This window comes from Globicephala melas, chromosome 4 (genome assembly GCF_963455315.2).
Source record: "Globicephala melas chromosome 4, mGloMel1.2, whole genome shotgun sequence".
NCBI lineage: Eukaryota > Metazoa > Chordata > Mammalia > Artiodactyla > Delphinidae > Globicephala > Globicephala melas.
In genome coordinates this window covers 45,779,185-45,796,872 of record NC_083317.1, presented here as the reverse complement: position 1 = coordinate 45,796,872, position 17,688 = coordinate 45,779,185, and the positions used below count along the sequence as shown (strand labels likewise).

At 35.4% G+C, this 17,688-nt stretch overlaps 1 pseudogene; it reads right to left on the bottom strand.

Moving 5' to 3' along the window:
• Positions 1–4,604: 4,604 nt before the first annotated feature.
• The window catches only part of LOC132597175 (POU domain, class 5, transcription factor 1-like), a 29,899-nt pseudogene continuing 16,815 nt past the window's right edge, over positions 4,605–17,688 (bottom strand).

Here is a 17,688-nt window from a genome sequence, read left to right as displayed (position 1 = left end):
TAGTTTTTTAAGGAACCTCCACACTGTTCTCCATAGTGGCTGTACCAATTTACATTCCCACCAACACTGTAGGAGGGTTCCCTTTTCTCCATTATCTCTTCTTCCTGACTGGAGAAATAAGCTCACCCTGGACTTTTCCTTCCAAACACAGCCAGCTCCACTTCACTTTTTCTTTTCCAAACTGGCCACCAGGCTTTGGTCTGGCCAGTGCAGGCCAGATTTGTGCACCAAGGCTTAACTTGTACACCTTTGGCTCCATCTCTTTCAGAGCTAGAAATCAAGGTTCAGATTAGGCTTAACAGTGAAAAATTCCTTGGACCTCTAGTCTAGGCCACAATATTCTGTCTTATTTTGACCAAGACTCAGGTAGCAATACATTTTACTTTGCTTTCTTTTCCTTGCACTTATATCTTTCTCTAGAACGTCAAAAAGAATGTTTAGGTACTTTTCCCCAAAACTCCTAGAAGATAATTTAGCTATTTCTGCTTATCTGTTTTATATAAAATATATGGACTTGGACTTTTTTTGGTTTAAAAACTTTTAACTAAAAATCCAAATTTTAAAAAAGCATATGAGTATTCAGATTACCTAGTTATTCTTAAATAAGCTTTGATATCTTATATTTTTTCTAGGGAATTTGCTCACTTCATCTAGATTGACAAATTTTCAGACATAAAACTGTTCAAGATATTTCTTTGCTGTCCTTTAAACATTATAGCCTCTGTAATAATGTTCCTCTTTCTCTTCTGATGTTTGCATTTTCTGTCATTTAGTAATTTAAGTTTTTTTCCTTTTTTTTCTTGGTCTGTTTGGCTAGAAGCTTATCAATTTTATTGATCTTTTCAAATAACCAGCTTTTCATTTTATTGATTTTCTCTATGACTTTTGTTTCAATATAATTGATTTCTGCTCTTATATTTATTATTTATTTCTGCTTGCTTTGGGTTTAATTTGCTCTTCTTTTATAGTATGTTAATGTGGAAGCTTAAAACATTGATTCAGTCCTTTCTTCTTTTCTAATGTATGTAGTTAATGCTATAGATTTCTCTTTAACCATTCTCTTAGCTATACTCCACATATTTAAATATTTGTATTTTCATTATCATTGAATTTAAAATATATTCTTATTTTCCCTGTGACTATTTCTTTGATCCATGGATATTTAGAAAGATGGTTTTTAATTGCCAAATACATGGAGATTTTAGAGATATCTTTCTCTTATTGATATCTAATTTAATTATGTTATGGGTTTATAGTTTGTATTAATTCAATTATTTCATTCTAATTCTTTAATCTTTAAAATTTTATTTAAAGCCCATTATTGAAGTTTAAATGGAAAAATTATCAAAGTATGTTTTGCTATTATATTCAAAGACTTGGTATCTATACAAAATACCTTATTTATTTTTTTGTTTTCTTTTTTTTTTCCTTTTTTTAAAAATTGAGGTATAGTTGATATACAGTATTATGTTTCAGGTGTATAACCTAGTGATTCACAACTTTTAAAGCTTATACTCCATTTATAGTTATTACAAAATATTGGCTAATATTCCCTGTGCTGTACAATATATCATTGTACTTTATTTATTTTATTCATAGTAGTTTGTACCTCTTAATCGTCTACCCCTATATTGTCCCTCTCCCCTTCCCTCTCCCCATCAGTAACCACCAGTTTGTTCTCTATATCTGGGAGCCTGTTTCTGTTTTGTTAAATTCACTAGTTTGTTTAATTTTTTTAGAATCCAAATGTAAGTGATATCGTACAGTATTTGTCTTTCTCTGCCTGATTTATTTCACTTAGCGTAATGCCCTCCAAGTCCATGCATGTTTGTACAAATGGCAAAGTTTTATTCTTTCTTACGGCCAAGTAGTATTCCATTGTATATATAAACCATATCTTCTTTGTTGATGGACATTTGGGTTGCTTCCATATCTTGGCAATTGTAAATAATGTTGCTGTAAACCTTGGGGGGCATACACCTTTTCAAATTAATGTTTTCACTTTCTTCAGATATATACCCAAAAGTGAAATTCCTGGATTGCACGGTAGTTCTATTTTAAGTTTTTTGAGGAACCTCCATACTGTGTTCCACAGTGGTTGCACCAATTTACATTCCCACCAACAGTGTATGAGGGTTCTCTTTTCTCCACATCCTTGCCAACATTTGTTATATGTGTTCTTTTTGATGACAGCCATACTGGCAAGTATGAGGTGATATTTTATTGTGGTTTTGATTTGCACTTCTCTGAAGATTAATGATGTTGAACATCTTTCCATGTGCGTGTTAGCCATCTGTATGTCTTCTTTGGAAAATTGTCTATTTAGGTTTTGGGCTCAGAGGGTCTTAAGGCAGTCTGTCTGCTAATGGGTGGGGCTGCTGCCATTAGCAGCCCCACCTAAAGGGGGTGTCCCTGCCCTTTTAATTGCTTGGCCTGAGATGTCCCAGTACTAGTGCCTATGGGCTGGTGGGCATGGGTGGGGCTGGGTCCTGAGGCTCATAAGCTAGAAGGAGGATTCCTAAATGGTGAATGCCAGCACCAGTGTCCACATGGTAGAACAAGCTCTCCAAAATGGCTTCTGCCAGTGTCTATGTCCCCAAGGTGAGCTGAAGTTGCCTTCTACCTCTCCAGGAGATTCTCCAGATCAGTAGGTGGGTCTGACCCAGACTCCTTTCAAATTACTGCTTCTGCCCTGGGTCCCAGTGCATGTGAGATTTTGTGGTGTCCTTTAAAAGTTGAGTCTCTATTTCCCACAGCCCTCTGGAACTCCTAAAATAAGCCCCACTGACCTTCAAAGCCAAACTTTCTGGGGTCTCACCTTTCTAGGACGAACCCCTGGTCTAGGGAGCCTGATGTAGGGCTCAGACCCCTTACTCCTTTGGGAAAACCTCTGCAATTGTAATTATTCTCCCATTTGTGGGTCCGAGGGTATGAGAATTGACTATATCATGACTCCTACCCACCTTGTTGTCATTCCTTCTTTATATCTTTAGCTGTAGAAGATCTTTCAGGTAAGTTCCAGTCTTTTTTGTTGATGGTTGTTCTGTAAATAGTTGTAAATTTGGTGGGCCCGTAAGAAGAGGTGAGCTCAGGGTCTTTCTACTCCATGATCTTGGCCCTCCCCTAATTCAATTATTTTAAATATTACACAGAATAGAGTTTATTTTGGTGAATGTTCAGTGCACACATAAAAAAATAATGTGTATTCTACTGGTGTTTGATATAATATTCTAAAACTATCAAGTTGGTTGATAATGTTCTTTAGGTCTTCTCTACTTTCATTGATTTTCTCTCTACTTGTTCTGTCAATTATTGAAAGAGGAGTATTGAAGTCTTAATCTGTAATTGTCTCTTTCTTCTTTGTCTCTTTCTCCTTCCCATTCTATCAGTTTTTGCTTCAAGTATTTTAAAGCTCCATTGTTCAGTGCTTACAGACTTAGTATTATTTTGTCTTTTTGATAAATTGAATCCTTTATCATTTTGCAATGTCCCTCTTTATCTCTGGTAATATCCCTATTTTGTTTGCTAGCCACTCCAGCTTTCTTCTGATTAGTGTTGGCATAGTATGTCTGTTTTTCATACTTTTATTTCTAATTTATCTGTGTCTTTGTATTTGATGTGTGTTTCTTCTCAACAGTATATAATTATAGTATGTGGTTAGATCTTGCTTTTGAATCCAATCTGACAATCTGTCTTTTATTTGGTATATTATACCATTTATATTCAATGAATTATTGATGTGATTGGATTAAAATCTGTCATTTTGCTGGATATTTTTCTATCCATTCCATTGTTCTTTGTTCTTCTTTCCTCTTTTCCTGCCTGCTTTTGGAGTATAGAAACTTTTTTATGATTCCATTTTATATCTACATTTGGCTTATTATTTATATATTGTCTATCTTTTGGTGATTCTCTTAGGGTATGCAATATATTATTTTAATTAATTACATCTACCTTCAAATAATATCATACCACTACATTTATAGGGCAATAATCTAACAAATTGTAATTTCTCCCTCCAATCTTTTCTGCTATATTATCATATATTTTACTTTTATCTGTAAAGGTATGATATATTGCTACTCTTTTGGCATTCAGTTACCTCTTAGATTAATTCATAAGAAGAAAGAAAGATCCTTTTTATATGAACCTTAATTTTTAACTATTTTCAGAGGTGTTTGTGTAGCACCAAGTTTCTCTTTGATATCATATTCCTTCTTCCTGAAGAACTTCCTTTCATAATTTTTTTTCCTCTAGCACTTTGGGTAATGATTTTTTTTTTTTGGTTCTTGTCTTAAAAGTTTTTATTTTACACTTTTTTTTCCCACTGTGTCCCAGGCTTCTTTATTTAAAAACAAAGTGATGACTGACATTGTGTTTAAAATCAAGAACATCAATGAATTTTATCTTGCTTCCGACTATTTCCCTCAAAACTCCCTGCCCCCGTTCTTCATATTCCCAATTAATTGAATGTTTCCTATTTATTGAATGAAAAACCTAACTCCAAAAGCCCTGGCACAAATCCCAGGGTCCTGTTTCCCCAGTTTCTCCTGCTTTCCTCATCCCCCACTCCTGCCCCCACCCCTCAGAGAAAAGCAGGCACCTCAGTTTGAATGCATGAGAAAGCCCAGAGTGGTGAGCTGGACAAAAGGGGACACTTCACCCTCAAAGGTCAAAGGGACCAAGGAGTACAGAATAGTGAAGTGAGAGCCCCCATAGTCTAGACTACTGAAATGGGCCCTGGTGCCAGAGAAAAGCACACTGGTGACCCCATGAAAGGAGACTCAGCAGCCTCAAAATACTCTCATTGGGAATAGTTCCTGCTTGATTGACTGCCCTTCTGGTACCAGGTGCAGAGCCACACTCAGACTATGTGCTTGTTGTTGCCAAGCTACTTAGTTCTCAATGCTTATCTGCTCTCCCTTTTGAGCCTGCTGCAGGAGGGATTCCTCTTTGCCTTTCCCCTGAAGATTCTCCTTGTTGTCAGCTTCCTCCACCTATTTCTGCAGCTTACACACATTACTGACACTGAGCTGCAGAGTCTCAAAACAGCAGCTGCTCCTTTGGCTAAATACCTTCCCACAGGGTGATCCTCTTCTGCTTTGGAGCTCCTGTAAAGTTCTGACGTCCTGAGACCCTTCCAGGTTTTGCTGCAGCTTCACATTGTCCTGCTTCATGCCACCAGGAAGACAGCACAAGGCTTGGGGGAGACCCCTTCAGAGTTGCTCTCAATCCTGGCCCCAGACTAGACTTCAGGCTAGAAGTTTCCAGCAGCCTTGAGGATCCAGCCCCATTCCAACCTAAAGGACCCATTATGCCATCCCTCTGCAGAACTCACATAGCACTGAGTACCCCAAAAACTTCAGCTACTCTCCAACCCCTGCCCAATTCCTGGACCATATTGGAGGAGGCACAGAAGCAGGGTGCTGGAAGCCCAGCCAGGTGAGAAGGTCAACCCAGCCCAGCTCCAACCCTCCTGACCCATCACCTACACCTACCCCTACATCTGTGGAAGTAAAAAGGCAAAATTCAAAAGCAACTAGGTATCTTGCAGTGAGGAAGAAAGTCCCCCAAGCTGGGGACCTGGACCACATTAATTTTTGGAAGTTATTTTTTGTAAGGTAAAATTCTGAGTTGGCAGGTCTCTTTCCCCCACAGTTTGAAATATGTCACTCAGTTACTCAGTTATCTTCTGGCTGTGTACTTTTCCCTCCCCTCTCACTACCTTCAAACTTTTCTCTCTCTTTGGTTTTTAGCCACTTCAATATAACGTGTCCAGGTGTTTTTGTGTTTTTATTTTCTTATGATTTGGTTTCTGTTTGTTTTGTTTATTCTGCCTCAGGTTCTATGTTTCTTGATTCTTTTGTTTGATGACTTTCATTATCTTTGAAAAATTCTTGACCATTATGTTTTCCAAATATTCCTTCTGCCCAACTCTCATTCTTTTCCTCTAAGTTTCCAGTTACACATAAGTTAGATAACTTGATAGTCCTTCACAGTACTTGAATATTCTGGGTTTTTTTTTTTTTTACTCTTTTCTTTCTTTGTGTTTAATTTTGATATCTATTGACCTATATTCAACATCACTGTTGTTTCCTCTACTGTGTCTAATTTACTGATGAGCTCACCAAAGGCATCCTTTATGTTTGTTCTCATGTTTTTAAAAAATTATTTCTACCATTTTCACTTGACTTTTAAAAAACACTTTCTATCCGTCTAGCTCTAAATTCTCTCTAAATCTGATCATGCATGGAAACTTTAACATATTACTCATGATCATTTTAAATTTCCTGACTGATAATCCCAACTTCTGAGTCATATCTGACACTTGTTCTTTTGATTGTTTTGCCTTTTGACATTGGGTTGTCTCTTTCTTGTTTTTTTTTTTGTTGTTGTTGTTTGTTTGTCTCACAAGTTTTATCTGAAGTCTGGTCTTCATGTGTAGGACAATAAAAATGGAAGCAAATCGTACTTAAAGGACAAATGAAATATCCGGAATTATAAAAACTTAAAATTCTTTTTATTAGCTGAAGTGTATATTTCAGATACCAAGTTAAAATGGACATTGACTATAAACTTTGGTAGAGTGTATTGTATATGTATGTGGTGGGGGTCAGACTCTTAAAGGTATGAGGTAAAAGGAAGAACCACTTTAAGATTCTGCTTAGATCTGAATAACATCTGGATAGATGGGGCATATCCAAAGTAGTGAGAGGACCACCAACCATTGAGATTTCTGTAAAGTAATAATCGCTTCATACGAAATAGTATAGTACATGTATGCCTGGTTTCTATATAAAACATTAAATTCTACCTTAGGGGAAAAGGGGTAGGTATCTTAGTTTGTGTTCTGCCACAGACTGAGACATTGTTTGAGTGCAGTAATTTATTTGTGAATAGTTGATGAGTGAGAAAGTAATGAAGTGAGACAGGAAAGGGAATGCAGCCAATAAAGGGTAATTTACCAAACAAGTTACAACTGTGGGCAATTAAGCTTAATCATTTTTGGAAACACCATGAGCCAGTATAGAGCATGAATGTCAAATTTATATCAGCCAAAGGGCGAAGGATCTGGGGTATTTATTCACCAACTCCTGCCAATCATTGGTTGATAAATGGTCTGGGGGAGAGTCTATGAACAGTAGTCATTTCCCAGTTCCTCCAATCTGCCTTAAATGCCTCTGGCCATCAGAGAAAGCCCTCAGATGAAGATGTATAGTTAGAAAAGACATGGGCAGGCACCAACAGTATCTGTAACAGGGAATATATCGGAATCAATGGACAGTGTGATCTGTGACTCACATTGAATGAGTCATTCAACACTAGCTATTATAGTGAGTCAGACTACCTCTCAAGCAACCCATTCTCAAAAACCTTAAATTTAGGTTTGTCCACATATAACAAAAGAAACGAAGAAAATTGCTCTTACAGTATTAGAAAAGTGGAAAACAGTGTTTCACAGTGAGTCATGGCATACAATTTATACTATGTAACACTTAACATTAGGGCCTTTTAATTGGAGTAAAGTTTCCTCTGATAGTTGCCAAAACTCCCCTAAAATAGTGATGGAATGTTATTTAATTTGTTTTGTAGTCTTTAAAAATCTAAGCAAATACTCTTCCCAGTCACATCATCATCATCCATTGGGTCATTGCTTATGGTGTCTAATACACAGGGCAGCCAGCAATACAATATTGTGTTGTGAATAGTGCCCCTGAGTTAAGCAGTGCACACAGTTTGCATGGCCATTCAAAATTCCTCTGTACACACTTTGTTATAACACTATTCATGGAACCCATTTTTCTCTCAGTAGTTTATAAATGTTGTTCCATTGTCTCTGTACTTTCAGTGCAACAAATGGGAAATCAAATATTACTGTACGTACCTTTACTTTGTTAGTAACCCAGTCTCTCTATCTAGAAGTTTAAAGATCCTCTCTTTACCCTGAAATCTGGGACTGTTTGCCAGGAGCATAGGCCTCTTGTGGTTGTTATAGTATCAGTGCTATCCACTGCAGATTATTTAGCTTAGGAATCCAAGATTTCCTTTGTTTCTAGGAAATGGCTTGATGAGCTATATTTTAGAATGAGTGAGCCTAACTTGCCAATTCTAGAATCACCAGTTTAGAGGGTGTAAATACACAATAGACTCCCTCCAGTGGTCATTTCTCTCCAAAAATACTCTCAAAAAAGAAATTCTTCTATATATGAGATTTTTCTGATGAGTTTGAATATTATATGGCTTTACAGCACTTGTGCTTTGAAATAACAGTGTCCTTTTTCACAAATCTAAACCCTTTCTCCCTATCTGGTTGAAGAGAGGACAGGACACCTTGCAGAAGCATGGGTGCATTAGATACTTTGATCTCTATCAGCACCAAAGATGCCCCTATTAAATTCTTCCACTTATACAACAAGGACAGTTTTCTCCCAGAACTAATTTGATTTGTAGAATTTTAGAATTCATTTGGCTTCAATGTGTTCATTCCTCTTGTTACTGCCTGTTTAGATGGCCGATTACATTTATATAATCATTTTAAATTCACGTACTCTCTGTGCCCTGAAGATAGTCTAAGACAGGGCAGTGGAGCTGCATTTCTGGCTTCAGTTCTCAGCCTTGCATCCTCCTACCTTGCATACCTGTTGTGTCTATACATCAGGTTTTCTGTATATGTAATTCTTCCTTTTAATTCTTCCTTACTGATCAGCAGTATCAGGTCGTCACCTAAGGATTTCGCAACAGCAATAGGTAGCCAATGATGATATAAATTCAAACTAATTTTACATTTTCTACCTTAGAATTCCTTTAAATTTAGGAGATGGCCAACAGAGAAAGTCACTACATGTTCTGTACAGAGCAGTCAATGAAAGAACAATAAATATTACATTGTAAGTTTTTACAATCACTTCAGAAATGAGAACCATTCCATACTGGCACTTACCCGAATTAAGAAGTATTGCATCATGTAATTGCAGAAATAAATTATTTTTACTTAAATAGTAAACATACAAGAGATTATAAGAAGCGTGAAAATTATGTAAATTTATGTTTCTGCCTTATTAAACATTGTAAAGATTAATACAGTAGACTGCTAATATGTGAGGAAATTTATTCTGAAATCTTTTAATATCTGCAAAGTCTTGAATACCACTGTTACCTATAATTTTCCTGATAAAATGCACTATGTACTTGCATATATTTGAGCCATGTTCAGTAGTTCACTTTTTATTTTATTCCAGCTTCCATTATTCTCCAGTAAAATCCACCAGTCTCTTATAATCTGTGCTTTTTAAACATTTTCTTTATTACAAAGAAATTTTCCTCCTTACGGACAATCTCCTCCAAGAAGTCACTTCATCTGAGTCTCTGAACAGTTGAGAAGCAGCAAGAGTTTTGATATGCAAGCTGTAGACAATTATCTTCACTCAGTCACACCAAACTCAAACAAAGAAACATGCAAATGTCTGCCACAGCAAAATTACAAACTACTGTATCAATTTAGAAGGAATTTACAGAGTCAAACATTGAAAATTCTAAATCCTTTGTTTTAAAAAGCCTTTTCTATTTTTCATTAAAAATTCAGTTTTCTGAAAGAATAAAATATCTAGGAATAAACCTACCTAAGGAGACAAAAGACCTGTATGCAGAAAATTATAAGACACTGATGAAAGAAATTAAAGATGATACAAATAGATGGAGAGATATACCATGTTCTTGGATTGGAAAAATCAACATTGTGAAAATGACTCTACTACCCAAAGCAATCTACAGATTCAATGCAATCCCTATCAAGCTACCACTGGCATTTTTCACAGAACTAGAACAAAAAATTTCACAATTTGTATGGAAACACAAAAGACCCCGAATAGCCAAAGCAATCTTGAGAAAGAAAAAAGGAGCTGGAGGAATCAGCTCCCAGACCACAGACTATACTACAAAGCTACAGTAATCAAGACAGTATGGTACTGGCACAAAAGCAGAAATATAGATCAATTGAACAGGATAGAAAGCCCAGAGATAAACCCACGCACATATGGTCACCTTATCTTTGATAAATGAGGGAAGAATATACAGTGGAGAAAAAACAGACTCTTCAATAAGTGGTGCTGGGAAAACTGGACAGCTACATGTAAAAGAATGAAATTAGAATACTCCCTAACACCATACACAAAAATAAACTCAAAATGGATTAAAAACCTAAACGTAAGGCCAGACACTATAAACCTCTCAGAGGAAAACATAAGAAGAACACTCTTTGACATAAATCACAGCAAGATCCTTTTTGACCCACCTCTTAGAGAAATGGAAATAAAAACAAAAATAAACAAATGGGACGTAATAAAACTTCAAAGCTTTTGCACAGCAAAGGAAACTATAAAGAAGACTAAAAGACAACACTTAGAATGGGAGAATATATTTGCAAATGAAGCAACTGACAAAGGATTAATCTCCAAAATTTGCAAGCAGCTCATGCAGCTCAATATTAAAAAAACAAACAACACAATCCAAAATGGGCAGAAGACCTAAATAGACATTTCTCCAAAGAAGATATACAGATTGCCAAGAAGCACATGAAAGGATGCTCAACATCACTAATCATTAGAGAAATGCAAATCAAAACTACAATGAGGTATCACTTCACACCGGTCAGAATGGCCATCATCAAAAAATTTACAAACAATAAATGCTGGTAAGGGTGTGGAGAAAAGGGAGTCCTCTTGCACTGTTGGTGGGAATGTAAATTGATACAGCCACTATGGAGAACAGTATGGAGGTTCCTTAAAAAACTAAAAATAGAACTAACATACGACCCAGCAATCCCACTACTGGGAATATACCCTGAGAAAACCATAATTCAAAAAGAGTCATGTACCACAATATTCATTGCAGCTCTATTTACAATAGCCAGGACATGGAAGCAACTTAATTGTCCATCGACAGATGAACTGATAAAGAAGATGTGGCACATATATACAATGGAATATTACTCAGCATAAAAAGAAATGAAATTGAGGTATTTGTAGTGAGGTAGATGGACCTAGAGTCTGTCATACAGAGTGAATTAAGTCAGAAAAAAAAGACAAATACCATATGCTAACACATATATATGGAACCTTGGGCTTCCCTGGTGGTGCAGTGGTTGAGGGTCCGCCTGCCGATGCAGGGGACACGGGTTCGTGCCCCGGTCTGGGAAGATCCCACATGCCGCGGAGCTGCTGGGCCCGTGAGCCATGGCCGCTGAGCCTGCGCGTCCGGAGTCTGTGCTCCGCAACGGGAGAGGCCACAACAGTGAGAGGCCCGCGTACTGCAAAAAAAAGAAAAAAAAAAAGGGGCAGAAAATATGAACAGACATGTTTATAGAAGAGCAAGTCAATGTGACCAATAAATATATTAAACAATATTCATCCTCCTTAATAATTAGGAACATTTTAAAAATTGATGCATATTTTCACTTGTCAGATAAGCAAAACAGCAAAATGAGAAATAATATCTGTTGATGACAGGAAAGTGAAAAAGAAAGCACTTTCTAATGTAACTGGTGAAAATATAAATTGTAACAGCCTTTTGAATCTGACATTACCTGTCAAATTAGAAATGTATATAAACTTTGATCAACCAGGCTTACTCCTGGATATATATTCTATAAATAATATCACTCATATACAAGAATAAAGTTCAAGGATATTTAATAAGGCATTATTCATGAGGGAAAAGCCTGGAAACAGAAAGAACACTCACAACTGTAGAATGGTTGAATAAATTATGGTACAGTCTTACTGTGAATTATTATTCAGACATAAAAGAAATGTATTTGAATTGTATCAGTTAACTGTGGGAGAATTTTCTCAATGTATGATTGAGGGAATCAAAATATAAAGAAGTTTAAATTTTGTGGTCCTATCTTTATAATTTTCAAAAATTTTGTTTATAAATATAAATAAATATGATGATGTGAATGTGGATAAATGTGGAATAATATACCAAGTTGCTAACACTGGTTTTCTGGTGCAGAAGTAGATGTAGTGGCAGGAATAGTGAAAGCAGAGAAGAGATATTTTGGTCCTACACACACAAAAAAATTATGCTAAAAACATATCATACACCCTTTTGTATATAATTTTGTTATATATATATGCGTGTATGTCTGTGTTTATGCCTGTGTGTCTGTCTGTATGCATATGTATGCCTGGAAAGATATATAAAAGGTTGGTCACTAGTATATTAATAGAAACAGAAAAAATAAAATGTTATTTTTACTTTAAACAAGAAGTATTTGACACTGGAAACTCTAATTAAAAATAGGAACAAAGATCTGTAAATTTTTCTATGAAAATATCTATTAACAGTCTTTAATTCTTAATGATATTTTCCATTTAAATACTCAGTAATAGACTACTGAGAGCAGGCATTATTCTTTGAAATAGTCAAAAGGCATTTGGAAATTGTTTAAGGTGGTATCCAAGTATAGTAGGCATTTTTATAGTTTCTTCATATAGTTTCAATGCTTTTCTTATTTATTCCTAAGGGGTTTTTAGGTTTTACTGGTATTATGACTATAATGTCAGATATTTTTATGAAGTAATAAGGTTGATTTTCTTTTATTACTTATGAACTATATCTGAATGAAAATCCAGAATAGAATTTCCCAAATATTTTGCAGTGAAAATGTAACTTCCTATGCTCTTTGAAAGGGAAACAAAAATACATTTACTATAATAATAACAGTTAAAATAAAAGTAACATTTAAAAAATAAATTTCATAATTTTATAGCCATACCCCTTGACACACAGTACATAGAGACATTGAATGAAAATGCATTAAAAGAACTAGGTTTGTTTAACCAGTGGCAAGAATAATGAGTTGTTATTCTCCCTCTTCATTAAGCTAAAAAAAAAAAAAAAATTTAATACATTTAAATTACTAAACACATACCCACAGGGATCCCTATTATAATATATACACCTAAAAAGATTCACTGGAGTATATTTACTGAAAATGGACTACATGAATGTTAACGAAATGTCATTTTCTTTCCAAAGTGGAGATTTGGGCCTAAATAAAGTGATCTTGCTTTCTTTGCAACCCAAATTACCAAGTAATAGACATTTTTAATTTCGCTTCATTAATTCAGCATAATTAAGCCAAGAAGTAGCAAGCTTTGCGAATTGTTTTTTCCTTAAGAGTAATATGAAAGAAATATCTGCAGATGAGAGTAAAGCAGACAGTGCTAGCTATATATTATATATTTTATATTATATATTATAAGGGCTATATTACTTACTGCAGCCCTTATCCTCATGATTCCATGAAGTTTTAAAAGCTATGTGTTATAGACAGCCACCAAATTTAAAGTCCAGGATTATCTTCATTCTGCAAAATTACAAATAAAGTATATACAACCCTCATGGCTGTGTCTCAATTCTAAACTCTCTGTATTATAAAATAAAACTTAAAGCTATTGAATCATTTTTATTGTGGTTACTTTAAGTTTTTCCATTTACTTCATTCTTCTATTAAGGTTTATTATTTACAAAATTTTGTGGTAAATATGTTTCCTTTTACAGTAAGCCATCCTCTCCCATCTGTCCAGATTTTGATGACTGTTGAAAAAAATCTCAGTGCCTTTCTGGAATTTTAATTTCCTACATAAATATCTTGCATAGATATTTTGGTATCTAAAGACAAATTGCAAAACTCTAAGTAATGGAAAATGTAGAAATCACTGAATTCTCACCCAATTCCTGCAAAACATAGGGAAATTGGAAAGTGATAGTTTTCCTGAAGTAAGGTAGAATAGACAGAAATGAGGCAGTGATTACTGGCACACTGATTTTCATCAGTAACTCAAAAATGAATGGTGATAATATTTATTACTTCTATTTCCAAACTTGTTCTTTAAAAAACAAAGGAAAGACAAATATTCCCTCAACACTTCCAAAGGATTCCCTGTAGGATGAAATTAAATTCATTCTGCTGGGCATTGTGAGTTAATCATCAGTTCACCACCACAACTAATTGTCACAATTAACAACTGTATTTATAATCCACAGGGATTACTGTGGAAGGTCTATACAGAACATCAATGAACAGCCTTTAGGAAATATTTGTTTTCCTTTCTCTTTTTTCTTTTAATGAATAGTATCATCCAAAACCCTACTTTACATGTTTCTTTGAAACTCTCAAAGTTACCTAAAAGTCACCATGTCCAAATTTGAAATTAGAATCTTCTTTAATCCCACCCCCAGGTATATTTACCCTCCAGTGTTCTCTATCTTGAGAAGTAACACCACTAAACCATCAGTTATGCAAACCATATAACAGAAAAATCCTTGACACTGAACTCCCCCTCTGATTCCATGCATCAGCCATTGTCAAGTTGTAAATTTCATCTCCTAGAGTCTCTCATATTCATCCACTTCTCACATTCTCTATAGGTACAACCAAGTTTTGCATGGATTATTAAAAAACCTCCTAAGTAATCCATCTGTATCCACTAATACACTCATCCAATTCGTTCTCTACATTGCCCCAAGACCAATCTGATAAAATGTAGAGTTTGTTATGTCACTACCCACATTCATTCCCACCACTGTCCTGGCCTGAACTCTGTCTCCAAAAAAATCATAAATAGAAGTCCTTGCCTCCAGTACCTCAGAATATGACTCCATTTAGAGACAGGGCTTGTCAAGAAGTGATGAAGTTAAAATAAGGCCATTAGGGTGAGTCCTAGTCCAATCAGACCAGTGTCTTTATAAGAAGGGAAAATTTGAAGACACAAAGAAACATCAGCTATGCCTGTACACAGGGGAAAGACCATGTGAAGACAATGAGATGGCAGCCATTGGCAAGCCAAGGGGAGAGGCCTCAGCAGAAACCAATCTCTGTTGACACTTTGATCTTGGACTTCCAGCCTCTGAACTGTGAAAGATAAATTTCTGTTGCTTAAGCCATCTAGTCTGTGGTGTTAGTTATAGCAGCCATAGTAAACTAATACATCCATCCATTCCCGTCTCCACTTAAAACTTGTAAATTTTTTTCTACTGCACTTAGGCCAAAGATCAAAAATTTTAAGCCTAGTTATCTTTTAGGCCATATCATAAAACAGACCCAATATTTAACTACATACGCTGTTTTTTTAATTTCATTTGCATTGAATTGAGTAGATATATTTGTTGTAGCAATCCTTGCTGAGCTTATTTTTGTATATGGTGTTAGGGAGTGTTCTAATCTCGTACTTTTAAATGTAGCTGTCCTGTTTTCCCAGCACCACTTATTGAAGAGGCTGTCCTTTCTCCACTTTACATTCCTGCCTCCTTTATCAAAGATAAGGTGACCATATGTGCGTGGGTTTATCTCTGGCCTCTCTATCCTGTTCCATTGATCTATATTTCTGTTTTTGTGCCAGTACCATAATGTCTTGATTACTGTACCTTTGTAGTATGGTTTGAAGTCAGGGAAGCCTGATTCCTCCAGCTCCGTTTTTCATTCTCAGGATTGCTTTGGCTATTCGGGGTCTTTTGTCTTTCCATACAAATTGTGAAATTTTTTGTTCTAGTTCTGTGAAAAATGCCAGTGGTAGTTTGATAGGGATTGCATTGAATCTATAGGTTGCTTTGGGTAGTAGAGTCATTTTCACAATGTTGATTCTTCCAATCTAAGAACATGGTATATCTCTCCATCTATTTGTATCATTTTTAATTTCTTTCATCAGTGTCTTATAATTTTCTGCATACAGGTCTTTTGTCTTCTTAGGTAGGTTTATTCCTAGATATTTTATTCTTTTTGTTGCAATGGTAAATGCGAGTGTTTTCTTAATTTCAATTTCAGGTTTTTCATCATTATTGTATAGGAATGCCAGAGATTTCTGTGCATTAATTTTATATCCTGCTACTTTACCAAATTCATTGATTAGCTCTAGTAGTTTTCTGGTAGCATCTTTAGGATTCTCTATGTATAGTATCATGTCATCTGCATACAGTGACAACTTTACTTCTTCTTTTCCAATTTGGATTCCTTTTATTTTCTTTTCTTCTCTGACTGCTGTGGCTAAAACTTCCAAAACTATGTTGAATAAGAGTGAAGAAAGTGGGCAACCTTGTCTTGTTCCTGATCTTAGTGGAAATGCTTTCAGTTTTTCACCATACAGGATGATTTTGGCTGTGGGTTTGTCATATATGGCCTTTATTATGTTGAGGAAAGTTCCCTCTGTGCCTACTTTCTGCAGGGTTTTTATCATAAATGGGTGTTGAATTTTGTCAAAAGCTTTCTCTGCATCTATTGAGATGATCACATGGTTTTTCTCCTTCAATTTGTTAATATGGTGTATCACGTTGATTGATTTGCGTATATTGAAGAATCCTTGCATTCCTGGAATAAACCCCTCTTGATCATGGTGTATGATCCTTTTAATGTGCTGTTGGATTCTGTTTGCTAGTATTTTGTTGAGGATTTTTGCATCTATGTTCATCAGTGATATTGGCCTGTAGTTTTCTTTCTTTGTAATATCCTTGTCTGGTTTTGGTATCAGGGTGATGGTGGCCTCGTAGAATGAATTTCGGAGTGTTCCTCCCTCTGCTGTATTTTGGAAGAGTTTGAGAAGGATAGGTGTTAGCTCTTCTTTAAATGTTTCATAGAATTCGCCTGTGAAGCCATCTGGTCCTGGGCTTTTGTTTGTTGGAAGATTTTTCATCACAGTTTCAATTTCAGTGCTTGTGATTGGTCTGTTCATATTTTCTATTTCTTCCTGCTTCAGTCTCGGCAGCTTGTGCATTTCTAAGAATTTGTCCATTTCTTCCAGGTTGTCCATTTTATTGGCATAGACTTGCTTGTAGTAATCTCTCATGATCTTTTATATTTCTGTAGTGTCAGTTGTTACTTCTCCTTTTTAATTTCTAATTCTATTAATTTGAGTCTTCTCCCTTTTTTTCTTGTTGAGTATGACTAATGGTTTATCAATTTTGTTTATCCTCTCAAAGAACCAGCTTTTAGTTTTATTGATCTTTGCTATAGTTTCCTTCATTTCTTTTTCATTTATTTCAGATCTGATCTTTATGATTTCTTTCCATCTGCTACCTTTGGGGGTTTTTTTTTGTTCTTCTTTCTCTAATTGCTTTAGGTGCAAGCTTAGGTTGTTTATTCAAGGTGTTTCCTGTTTCTTAAGGTAGGATTGTATTGCTCTACACTTCCCTCTTAGAACTGCTTTTGCTGCATCCCATAGGTTTTGGGTCGTGATGTCTCCATTGTCATTTGTTTCTAGGTATTTTTTTTATTTCCTCTTTGATTTCTTCAGTGATCACTTCGTTATTAAGTAGTGTATTGTTTAGCCTCTATGTGTTTGTATTTTTTACACATCTTTTCCTGTAATTGATATCTAGTCTCATAGCGTTATGGTCAGAAAAGATACTTGATATGATTTCAATTTTCTTAAATTTACCAAGGCTTGATTTGTGACCCAAGATATGATCTATCCTGGAGAATGTTCTATGAGCACTTGAGAAAAATGTGTATTCTGTTGTTTTTGGATGGAATGTCCTACAAATATCAATTAAGTCCATCTTGTTTAATATGTCATTTAAAGCTTGTGTTTCCTTACTTATTTTCATTTGGATGATCTGTCCATTGGTGTAAGTGGGGTGTTAAAGTCCCCTACTATGAATGTGTTACTGTCAATTTCCCCTTTTATGGCT